The following is a 12765-nucleotide window of genomic DNA, read 5'->3' as shown; positions in this document are numbered from 1 at the left end:
TAGTCTGATTTCTGTAGAACAATCTGTATAACTTTAGTGCAGCACACAGACAAACATACATACACAGAGGGAAAGTTGCTAATGTACATTAGCAGAACAATGCATTATTTGCCAAATGATGGGTGTTAATTGGTATTATTTGCCCTTAAAATAAAATGCTTTAGTGCAATGGAAATGTATTAAAAGCTGCTAATTATTATGCAAAATGAATAATGCAGCTTGTATTTAATCTTGTTTTAGTGCAATGGAGATATATACAAATCAGCTTGTTACTATGCACAATGAATGTTGCAGCTTGCATTTAACCTTGCAAGTTGTGATATTCCTGGTAAACATAATGCCATCCTTGAGGTGCTGTTTTATTTTCTCGCTAGAAACATTAACACATGGCCTGATGTTACCGAGGAGAAACTTAAAAGGATGGTGCTTGACATAACACTCCCCATTCACAATTCCCTTTGAAAAAAAAAAATCTCACAAGTTTCATAGCAAAACTTCCCACTCTAATCTACTTAAAACAAAAATCTCTCCTTTAGCAAGATCCCCCCACCATGCAAATCACTCCAGCACCCTGGGTGTTCTTGCCCGTCACCTCAGTCTCTCTACAGTAGACTATAGCGGTCAGGCTGCCAAAAAAAGGGAGTATGTGGGAGCTAGGGAAGGTTTTGCTAATTGCCATCAAGGGAGTGGGATGTTTCCAAAAAGGATCAGGGGATTGGAGGTCTTGATAAAAGGGATCAGGGCTGAGAGTTTAAAAGGGGATTGAGGTAAGAATCTTGCATAGGCCCAACTTGGAGTCCACTATCTTTGCATTGCTACGGCTAGGAATGTGTGATATTCCTGGCTGCAGCAACACAAAAATTTACCATGTGAATCACTTACTAAGGTGCGCTGAAAAATGGCCTACAGTAATTCAGGCACGGGTTTTGGCCATGTGCAGAATCATTGTTCAGCACACCTGTAAAAAAAAAAATGCCTTTTTTTTGGGGGGGGGGGGGGGGCATAAATGGACATGTGGCATAGCAAAAATTGGTGCACGTCCATGTTGGGTCTGAGACCTTACTGCCAGCCATTGACTTAGCGGTAAATTCTCAGGTGTTAACAAGGCGGTAACGGTCATCACACATCAAAATGCCCATTACTGACCACACGGCGTGTCTGAAATTACTGCCCAGGCCACGCGGTAGCTTGGCGGTAACTCAGAATTGATGCACGTTGGGCGCACATAAGTGCTTACGCAGCTTAGTAAAAGGACCCCTAAACTACAGTGATGGTGCCAACACTGAATATCTGGAGGTTTGGAAGTACCTGGAAGCTATTCAGCTATTTTAGATATTCAGTGCCACACCCAGACAGCTAATTGGGCATGGTTAGGACTGCATTATTTGCAGACCAGTGGCATTCCTACCCTCGATGACACCCGGGGCGGCTCGCTGATGCGCCCCCCCCCCCCCCGCAAAATGACACCTCCCCCCCAATGAAATGACTCCCCCTGGGTGCACGCCGCTGGGGGGGGGTGCCGCGGCACGCGCCTGTGGGCTCCGAGTTCGCTACACTAACTTCGCTGGTTCACTGCAAATCCCTCTGCCCCGGAACAGGAAGTAACCTGCAGCTGCAGCGAACCATGGATAGTGCTAATATTCTGGTTTAACGTCAATTAATCTTAGTGATTTGGCCAGCCAGTATGATTAACCAGGCACAAGCATCTCCTGCCCAGTTAAATAATTTTTGAATATTGACCCCCATCAATTCTGCACTATGCTTCTGTTATTCTTCAGACCTGGAATCCCTACTTTGATAGAGGATCCTGATTCCCACCAGGCTATTGCTGCAATCTGTCTTCAGGGCTGGTCATGCCACTAGGTGGCAGAGATTGGGGAGGTGTTGCAATGGTTCCAGCAGATGCAAAAGCCTTCCTCCTGCCACTGCCACTCCTTACCTCCTTCTGCGCTGGCCCCGATTTAAAAGGATTGAGAACTGTGTGGGCCCTGCAAATACAGGGCTGTGCTGAAGTGCTACCCATCCCTTCCTTTCAGAGGAGGAAGGGACACAACAGCACTTCAGTGCTGGCCTGTGCTTACAGCACCCATGCAGCACTCATTTCTCATGGCTAGCACAGGAGGAGGTAAGGAGTTCGGCAGCAACCTGGAAGCATGGGCAGCTTGGGCATTCATTTTGTAAAATGACTGTGCGTTAATACTAACATTAAAGCATGACCTCAAATTCAATAATTAGAAAAAAAAGTCTATTGTACAGTCATGCTAAAAATGAGTTTAGCGTACATGAAAGATCTGTGTAAAGGCACATTAAACTACTAGCACAGTTTAGAAAAGCAGACCCCTAAACTGTGAGCCTTCTAAAGACAGAAAAATACCTGAATGAAAACAACTTGGGTAGCTTGCAGGCAGTATAAGAAATTAAAGGGCCCTTTTACTAAAAAGTGTTAAGAAATGGGCTCTGTGAATTTTTAATGCAGGACTTTCCTGCACACTGAGTGGAGGATTCTGAAAAATGGTGCACAAATTTCCATGCACAAAATTGCATGCTATATGCAACTAAGGGCCTCTTTTACTAAGCCACTCTAGCAATTCCCAGTGCAGCAAATGAGAAGTAGCCCATTCAATTCTTAAGGGCTTCGTCCTGTTTCCTGTGTGGTTTAGTAAACGAGGCCCTAAGTTGGCTGAGTCACATAATGCCAGTACAGCACTACATATGCCTTGTAGCGCTATAGAAGTGATAAGTAGTAGTAGTAGTAGCATTCTATAAAGATTTGCATGAACCTTGTAGTAAGCACCTGAAAATGGGGCATGGCCATGGGAGAGGAATGGGCGAAACAGGGACATTCACTAAAGTGGGTTTTAGTATGTTTTTAAGGTAGCCACTTAGGTTGTAAATGGGTTAGAAGTTTTAAAAATAAACAAAGATGGGAACAGTATTACTGAATACCAGGGACACACGTTTAACTTATGTGTCAGGATTTACACCAGGTTTCAGTCCCGAAACAAGCCCTTTAAAACAGTGGTAAGCACATACTAGTGTTTATCACACCTTAGTAAAAGGAGCCCTAACCCTTTTAGCGCACTCTAATGCGAATGTTCCATGCCAATTCCCCACCCATAACATGCTTCCAACCAAAAAACAATAACAGACAAATTCCAGCAAAATTCTTTAACGTATTTTGCAGTGTGAACTTTTTATTCCTCCACATTAAAGCACACATTAACACTAAGGGGTCCTTTTACTAAGGTGTGCTAATGGATTTAGCGCACGCTAATAATTAGTGTGCCCTAAATGCTAAGATGGCCATTGGAATATAATGGACATCTTAGAATTTAGTGTACGTTCAATGTTAATGCATACTAAATTTGTTGGCGCACCTTGGTAAAAGGACCCCTTAATGTGATTTACTAAAATGGTCCCTTAACAAAGGGCCCTGTTTACTAAGGCGTTAGCATTTTTAACGCACCTACAATTAGCGCGCAATAACCATGTAGGCACCTATTGTAGGGTATTGTAGGTGTGGATACGGTTAACCTGCATACATGGTTAATGTGCAATGTAGGAACATGCAGAATCCAGATCAGCGAACACGCCAGACTCTGAGACCGGTGCTGAAAGGGACTTCGACTGGCGGGGGTTTGAGACCCCCACCAGCAAAGGTACCTGGCGGTGGTGGGGGAAGGTTGGTAGAGGTGGGAAGGGAGGGGCGAAAGGGACAGGGGAGGGGTGGCGCCGCCGGGAGGGGGCTAAAATATGCCCCCTCACCTTGGGATCTAGACCCCCCTCCCGCCAAAGTCTGGCTAAGCCCTTGGTTATAGCATACTAATATGCATTGAGAGTGTTACTGTTAAAATACTTTCTATTGACTTCATATCCTGAGTAGGGGAATAACAGAAATTTTGGAAACCTCACATCAGGAGGCATCATATCATGGTACAATTGTGTCTACTTTTTCATGTCTTTCTGATAAGGACTTTGTTTTGAAATTATTTTTCAGAGAGTGTGCGGTTAATTTTCATTCTCACAGAATTTACACATTTTTTTTATATTTCACCTCAGATGCAGGAGGTAAGGAAGTGGTTCTTACTGCTATGCCCCTTAGGCTGTGGCATTGGGAATGCCCTTCTTGCTTAATTAACCAAGGAGATGTTTGATTACTTTTCAATGAAGGGAGTATATATTCAGTGACCCGTCTCACCTGGAGTTCTTGATCCAGCAATAACTTGAAGGTTAAGATTTGTTGGAATCAATCACTCAGTAGGGAAATACTTAAGGCAGTTAAGGCTATGACCACTTATTTTGTAGTTTGTCTGCCTCCCCCACCCCCATTTATAGTAGATTGTGAGGAATATACATTTTTGAACAAAATAAAAATGTAAAATAAAATTCTCCCATATAGCATTTTGTCATTACCTGTGAATGCAAGGTCTCCTTGTACTTTTGGATTGTTTTTTTCTGCTTATTTTCCTGTTATAAATTTGACTAACAAGTTACCAATTGTATCTGATAACCTGGAATGACTATGTCATAACAAAACTCTGTAAGCCACATTGAGCCTGCAAATAGGTGGGAAAATGTGGGATACAAATGCAATAAATAATAATAATAATAATAATAATAACTGGTGATGCCCAATTACCACTAGGTAGTGACGCACTAGGGAAAAATAATTTCATAGATCACCAGAAATGGCGCGTGCTCTAGCCAGAGCTTCTACCGACGGCAGCGTTGGGTCGGCAGTAGTTCTGTTTTAGCGAGTAGTAAACTCATACTGGGCTTACCGCTGTTTTGTAAAAGACTATCTAATTGTTTTAATCTTTTTTTTTTCTATTTTAAGACAATTACCCTAATGGAAATAAGTATTGTGTATGCTGTTTTGAAAAGGTCATTTAGATAGCAATTGATTATGAAAAAATAAAAATAAAATAGTTCAGTTTTTCAATGCTTAGTGTCTTTTTCCTGAGGTTCACAATTTGCCAAAAAGTTTCTGAAAAACATTATATTTCAGCTACCTTGCCTGATTGCCCCACTTACACCCTCAATGTATTGTATATTTCCATGCTAAAATAAAGTTCATGATTTATTTCTGTAACATGATTGGAGAGTAAATATTCATGCAATAATATCAGATTTTACTTAATACAGCTCATTCAGTTGTATGCTATATACAAGGCAATTATTGGACAGCCATGTGATTATTGTTCCTTTGTATATGGAAGCATTAGAATGAGACCAAGTAAAGTCGGCCAAGTGCTCATCAGGGACGCCCTTCTTTTTTCCATTATTGGCCGAGGATGCCCATGTGTTAAGTACGCCCCAGTCCCGCCTTCGCTATGCCTCCGACACGCCCCCATGGATTTTGGTCGTCCCCGTGACGGAAAACAGTTGAGGACGCCCAAAATTGGCTTTCGATTATGCCGATTTGGGTGACCCTGGGAGAAGGATGCCCGTCTCCCGATTTGTGTTGAAAGATGGGCTCCCTTCTCTTTCGAAAATAAGCCTGTTAGTCACCTTGCTTTCTACTCTCTTACCTATCTATAGGTTCCATCTTTGATTATACTCTACCCTGTCAATTAAAATGTTCTATTACACATTGTGTTGACATTGTAAGTAGTATACCACGTCATACTTTGTATTGCTATTTGAACATTTATACTGCTGTAATTGTCTATTGCTCATGTTTGATTTATTCTTATTTTACACCCCCTTGAGTGAATTCCTTCAAAAAGGCAGTAAATAGATTTAAAAAAAAATAAATAATGTGACCATATATCTGATGTGTCACCCTTGTACTGGGGGCCAAATGGTTCAGCATTGACTTGTGTACATAGGATATCACATCTGTAAGAATATTCTATTAGGAGTCAGTGCAATGGCAGTTGCACCTTACAGACTGATTAAATGAGTGAAGCCTGTATACGTAGAGACCACTATACAAAACATCAAAGGCAGGTAAGTTTCAAGCACTATGCTGCTGCCAAAATAATGTCTCAACATCTCTGCTTGGTGAAAATCAGAATTCCCAACTAGTATATCTTGCACAATACTGGATCTATACTTTAAATTCACTTTAGCCTGGGGGTTTAAATGAAGAACTTGAATGGCTCTCTTTACTCTGATTGATTTTTTGCTGTTGCTGATTTCGATTGGTCCTCTGACAGGCTGAATTGCTTTGAAGTTAGTAGTTTTCTCCAGCTGCCATTTTGAATAATGGGAGTGATCAACTGAAATACATTGGACTGGAGCTAAAGTATGGAAAAATAATTCTTTAACATTACATTTAAGAGTAACCTAAGTAAACATTTTTGTTTTACTTTTCAGTGAGAGCCCTGATATATGGCAATTGCAATGGCACTTCTGTGAGTTTTATACATGGCATGCTTGTAAGCTGATAGAAGATGTTGTCTTTGAACACTTTTCCATTAATTGCATTTCAGTAATTTATTTATTTTTTTATTATTTATTGCATTTGTATCCCACATTTTCCCACTATGTTTATTTTCTCTTTATTTACAAGTTGGTTTGAACAAATAATATTTGATTTATTTACATATTCCAATTATCATTTTCACTTCTCTTGGAGGACCTATAATTATTTTGAAATTCTCTCTTTTAAGTAATTAGGCAGGATTTCTTATTTGATGGTCCATAAATATTTTCGTAACACACATTGATGAATATTCAGGTAATTTTTTTTTATTATCATTATTACATTTAACACCTTAAGTGTGACCAAGTTTGGTTTTGCATTTTATATAGAGAACAAAGGTCTGTGTGCCTTTTTAAAATAAAAACCCAGAAACAGTCTCATGCATAAATGTACAACTGTTCCAAAGAAGGTATAAACGTGTGTATGTTTTCTATATGTGAACGTTCATCTTTTATATAAAATACAGGAGTGTATTTCAACTCCATCTCAATTCCACATATGCCATGCAAATTGACAAGAGCCTTGTCTCACATATAAAACATTCTTTACAATGTAAAATGCTTTATAAAAGTACCATTTACATGACAGCTCATATTTCATGCTGATGGATATGGTATCCATATTTCTTGGGTCCTATCATGATGCTAATGTATTAAAGGAGTTTGCTGTATAAATACGTGTAAGAAACATCTTGGGATGTTGTTCTGATTTGCTAGATGTGAAAGAAGATGAGTCATTGTAGTGGTATAATGAGAGAAGTGTAAATAAGTATGTTAGCCTGTTCTTTGTAGGTGATAATGAATAATGAATCCTATCTAGACTGTTAATTTTATTTGTTAACTTATTCACTATAGATGCCAACTGAAACAGTGTTTTTGCAGTTTTAGCTGAAACCAAAACTGCTAGTGAAAATTTCAGCCAAAGCCGAAAACTAGTTTGGTTATGTGAATGTGAAACAATGAGGCCCACTGGGGATTGTCGGAGCTTGCAGTAGGCAGCCCTCTGCTAAACCCGTAGATTATTAACCTCCAGTCCCAGAAACTGCAATCATTGGGTCACAATTGGCAGAGCCACTATAACAAAAACTTCTTATCAACCTTTAGGGCCAGATGCACTAAACTTTACGAGCCATTAACGAGCAAGTAGTAAACCCTGGCATGCACTAAATACTTTTTTCTGACGACGGTAGCAGCTAATGCAAATGGAATGCAGATGAGCAAATTGTGTAGAAACCCTATTGAAATGAGATACACTAAGCTTTTCCACTTGCCCTAATGCTGGAAAACGTTGGGAATTTTAACGAGAGGTCTGTACCTCTCATTGGGGCTGCGCGGGCTTGGAAAACTTATAAAATGTAAAAAAAATAAAATCGGGAGGGGGCAAAAATGACCAAGTGCTCGTCAGGAGCGTCCTTTATGGACGCTCTTCACTGTAGTGTATTGTAAAACAAATCACAGGCTCTGATACTGCAGGCATCCACTGCACCTACCATGGTATGCCGCTCCCCCCTGCATTGAAATCAGAGCTTTCCGCAGCCCCGTCCCCCTCCCTCCCTCCCTTGAAATGACAGCTTCCCCGTCATCCTCCGCCCCCCCCCGTGGTCCCCCCGCCGCCCCCCCCCGAGGTCGTCGCCGCCGTGCCCCACCTCCACCCACCCCCGTCTGCCACTGGGCCATCACAGCGCCTCTCACCTCTGTGTGAAGGCGCTGCACCGGCAACAACAGCTGATTGCCTCTCCGGACTTCCCTCCTTTCCTCCCTGGCCCGCCCTCGTCTGACCTAAGTAACTTACGTAAGGCTCTAATGATGACTTTAGTGCATCTTGGCCTGAGTTTCCCAAGTAAATGGAAATGTAGTTAAATATCCTCTGAGGCAGAAACTTTGTGAGAATGTATTAAAAAAAAATTAAGATTATCAACTTTTTATGTTTACCCAAACTGCACACAAGTAACAAGAGAAAGTAGCATTGAGATGTTTCTCGTTTTGTATTTAGTTATAAGACTGATTAAGAACAAGCATAAAATAAATTCTTACTAAAATAAGGTAAAGGAGTACAGTCACTGGTCTACACTGCAGACACTATACCTGATGCACAATCCAGAATAAAAAACAACATTGATGTCACTGAATACGAGGACTATATGCTCTGAAAAGTTACAAATCAAGAGCAATACAGTTCTCAAATGTTCTAATATATAAACTTCATTACATCATAATATTATTTCCAGCTTATCAGTAATTGTGCTTGAAAAGAATCATTGCAGGTTCTTTTCTCACAGATTCTAGCTTCTGCATGCCACAGCTTTGATTAAAAACACTGCATCTTCATCATACCCAACAGAGCCTGGAAATTCTTTAGAATCATCCAAAAATTATCCAAGCCACAATATATAAATTAAAAAATGAAAGACCATATTTTTACCTCCAAGCACAATAACGTCTACACACGTGGACCTCAGCTAACAAAAACTGAAACTAAATATAATGGCTGACTTTGCACCACATTTGGAGGAACAGCTGATGTCATATCCACAGAGAGGCTAATTTCTAAGGAGTTTATCCCATATTTACAAATTTAAATTCCTGCTAAACATTTGTATCAAAAGCAAGGTCATACCTGCATTACTTGCAATCATACTACACACACACACAAAGAATGCAAAAAGTTGTTCCCCCTCCACCAGACTACTTACAATCCCTTGGTGTTCTAGTGGTAGTCAAGGCAGGAGTGATTCCCAGTTGTTCTTGCTCATGTCAACTCTACTTCCCTAAATGGCTGCAGTGACCTCTTGTGGCAGTTTCATGAGATTTTGAGTCATTTTGAGAGCAGAGCCAGCATGGGCAGGAGAGACTGAGGATCATGCCTGCCCTGACTATACCCTTAGTCCACTAAGGATTGTAAAACAGGCCCAAGGGTGGCACCTAGAGTTGGGCAGAGGGGAAACACAACTCCTGTTCGGAGGGGAAGGGGAGGGGGAGGGGGGAGAAAAACAGGACAAAGCACACATTGGCAGCTTCTATTGAAAACATTTGGTCAGCTTTGTCTGAAACCGAAACCATGGTGGTAGCCTTTTTGCTGAAATCGAAACTGGGCAGAAAAAGAATTTGGGACCATTTTGGCAACATAACTGAAACCGAAACTCGGTCAGCCTCTAATTCACTATACAGAAAGGTGATATGTGAACAGCTGTCAAATCAAACAGATTTTATATCAGTAAAAACATTTATATTCCAATCAGATTTGGAAAGGAAAATCCATTACATTTGAATATATGCACTTGGAGTATTCATAATCTATGGAGCAGGTCTGAAAACAACTGCTTCTGATTTTCAAAAGTGTGAAATTTGGAACAATAATTTAAAACAGGTTCACAAGTTTTTTTTTTCAGGTTTGTCAAATTGTTCAGTCAACCCATTTTGAAGCAGTTGACATGTCTATAAACAATAATGCTTCTTGATCTACTAGGGTAGTCACTGAGTGCAAATTCTGCTTCCATAAAACTCACTTTTACTTGACAACAACAAAACAATCTTTCTACTGTTGACTCATGCCAAAGTGCAATATGCATGAATTTTGTTTTTCCTGACTACAGCATAAATGAACCATTTTTACGAGGGAAGAAAACCTAGCTTGATGAACATATGAAAGATTTCTGTTTGTTTAATTAATTCTCTACTGCTTTCTATGGAAGTGGGCCGAATAAATGTTTGAATATATTAATCTGACATAGTTTAACTGAAAGCTGATTTTATGGCGATTCCATTTGAGGAGATATTTTTGTGCAAAGAGGAAAAAAGCAAAATAGAGACATGCCATTTCACTCCTAAGTTTAAATACTTGAAAGATATTAATATATAAATAAATATTTTCCAGAGAAAGGAAAATGGTAAAACTGGAAGATATGAACTGAGGGAGTGGGGTGGTAGACTTAGGAGTAATGTCAGGAAGTTCTTTTTCATGAAGAGGGTGGTTGATGCATGGAATGCCCTCCCGAGGGAGGTTGTGGAGACAAAAATAGTGACGGAAATCAAAAAAGCATGAACACAGAGGATTTCCAATTAGAAAATGAGGGGTCCTTTTACAACGGTGTGCTGAAAACTGGCTTGCGGTAATGTAGGCGTGGGTTTTGGGTGCGTACTGATCCATTTTTTAGCTTGCCTGTAAAAAAGGCCTTTTTATATTTTTGCCGATAATGGTTGTGCGGCAAAATGAAATTGCCGTACATCCATTTTGGGTCTGAGACTTTACTGCCAGCCATTAACTTAGCAGTAAAGACTCATGGTAACCAGGCGGTAATGACCTATGCGCACCAAATGCCACTTTGCGTGCATCCATTATGCACACCCGAAATTAAAAAAATATTTTTCAGACGTGCGTATCAGACACGTGCCAAAGTGAAATTACCACAAGATCCATGCGGTAGGCAGTAACTCCATTTTGGCATGTGTTAGGTGCGCGTAGACGCTTACACAGCTTAGTAAAAGGGCCCCTGAATGTTATAAAAACTTAACTTAAATGGGTACGTGTGTTTATTTGTCAACTAATACTTAGATGGCAACTCCGGCTGTGAAGAACTATGGTTGGTGCCAGGCAGACTTGTAGGGTCTGTGTCCCATAATATGGCAATCCAGTTTATGATGGGCTGGAGAGAGCTTTGGCAGCAACTCTGATAATTGTATTGTGAGGACAGTGCCAGGCAGAGTTTTATGGTCTGTGTCCTACAAAGAACAAGATGAGTTAGGATTCGCTGGAGTGGGCTTAAATGGCAACTCCAGTAGTTGGAAGCTAAGGAAAGTGCCAGGCAGACTTCTTTGATCTATGTCCCAGAAATGCCAAAGAAAAACAACGATCAAGTATTTTATATCATATTCATTATTGGTTTAATAATGAATTGATAAGGAGTGTGACCGTTGGACAGACTGGATGGACCATTCAGGTCTTTATCTGCCGTTATTTACTATTTTACTATGTATAAAGACAAATGTGAGACAGATGATAGAAATCAGAGGTGTTCATGGAAAGACATACTTGGTTTATTTTCAGGCAATTTTCAGCTATTTTTCCCTATTTTCAAACATTCTTCAGTTCATTTCATATATGAGGGTTAATACAAAAGTTTAATACATATTAGAACTTTTGAAAGGATGCAAATTAATGGTACATGTTAATTCCTAATTTAATGTACATTATTTTACTTTATTAACCGATCTAATAATATTTCACCTGTTTGATTTGATACCCCTGTTGCAGCCATGTGTTGGATAATCTATTCTCCAGAATTTTAATAAAATGTTCACAAAAAATTGTGGTTTCACTTTCTTTGGTTTTTGAGACCACTTGACTTGTCTTAATTAAAATGATTTCACATGCACTATTTTATGGCACTCTAATGAACCCAATCTATGTTAAGGAATTCACATCCCTAATAGAGAGAAAAATGATTGGATTCCAGTATGAGAACCCTCAAAATTTACATTCAAAATCTAACCAGTTCTACATAAATATCAATAGATAAAGCTAAGGACGAAACAAGCCAATGGTGGTTTTACAATATTTAAGACTGAATGCCTACTGGAAAGAGGTTTTAAATGAGACAGGATTTGTTGGTTGAAGGCATACTGAGAGTTAGGCTAGTTCACTGGAAGGCAGGGAAAATGTTACATTCTATTCTATTGGAGTATAATATACTGCCTGTTTTCCAAAAAAGATTCACAGTGGTTTACATATCATGGTCAGACCATTTTCTAATTCAATGTTTCCTAAGTGACCACCTGAAACAAATGGCACCCAAAGTTTGGAAGTAGATCAGAGACAAAAAAAAAAAACAAAAACTGACTGCTGAAAATTTCCTAGAGGCCTTCAACTATCCGCATGTGGATGAAAAGACAATTACAGTTTCACAACAGGATGTTATTTGGAATACACATTTAGCTAAGACCTTACAGTGAGATGATCAGAAGCAAACACCATTGCTAGAGGCTGTTAGCGCCATAATAGCACCTGCGTTTGCTACCGCCCCATGATCAGAGTCCCCGAGTGCGTGAAACAACGTTGGTGTACAGTTGTGGGTAGTGGTTTTTTTTTTGGGGGGGGGGGGGTTGGGGGGCTCAGCACACAACGTAAGGGAGCTATGTACCTGGAAGCAATTTATGAAGTTCACTGCAGTGCCCCCTATGGTGCCCGGTTGGTGTCCTGGCATATGAGGAGGACCAGTGCACTACAAATGCTGGCTCCTCCCACGACCAAAGGGCTTGCATTTGGTCGTTTCTGAGATGGGCGTCCTTGGTTTCCATTATCGCCGAAAATCAGAAACGACCAAGTCTAGGGACGACCAT

The 12765-nt window shown here is 40.2% G+C and overlaps 1 long non-coding RNA gene across 1 annotated transcript; it reads right to left on the bottom strand.

Moving 5' to 3' along the window:
• Positions 1–7459: 7459 nt before the first annotated feature.
• Positions 7460–11385, bottom strand: LOC115474751. Its single transcript, XR_003942899.1, has 3 exons — positions 11278–11385; positions 10324–10336; positions 7460–7471 (listed from the first exon to the last, which is right to left on the bottom strand). It is a non-coding gene; the product is annotated as an uncharacterized LOC115474751 (long non-coding RNA).
• Positions 11386–12765: the final 1380 nt, after the last annotated feature.

This window comes from Microcaecilia unicolor, chromosome 7 (assembly GCF_901765095.1).
Source record: "Microcaecilia unicolor chromosome 7, aMicUni1.1, whole genome shotgun sequence".
Classification (NCBI taxonomy): Eukaryota; Metazoa; Chordata; class Amphibia; order Gymnophiona; family Siphonopidae; genus Microcaecilia; species Microcaecilia unicolor.
This window is presented reverse-complemented; position numbering and strand designations above follow the sequence as displayed.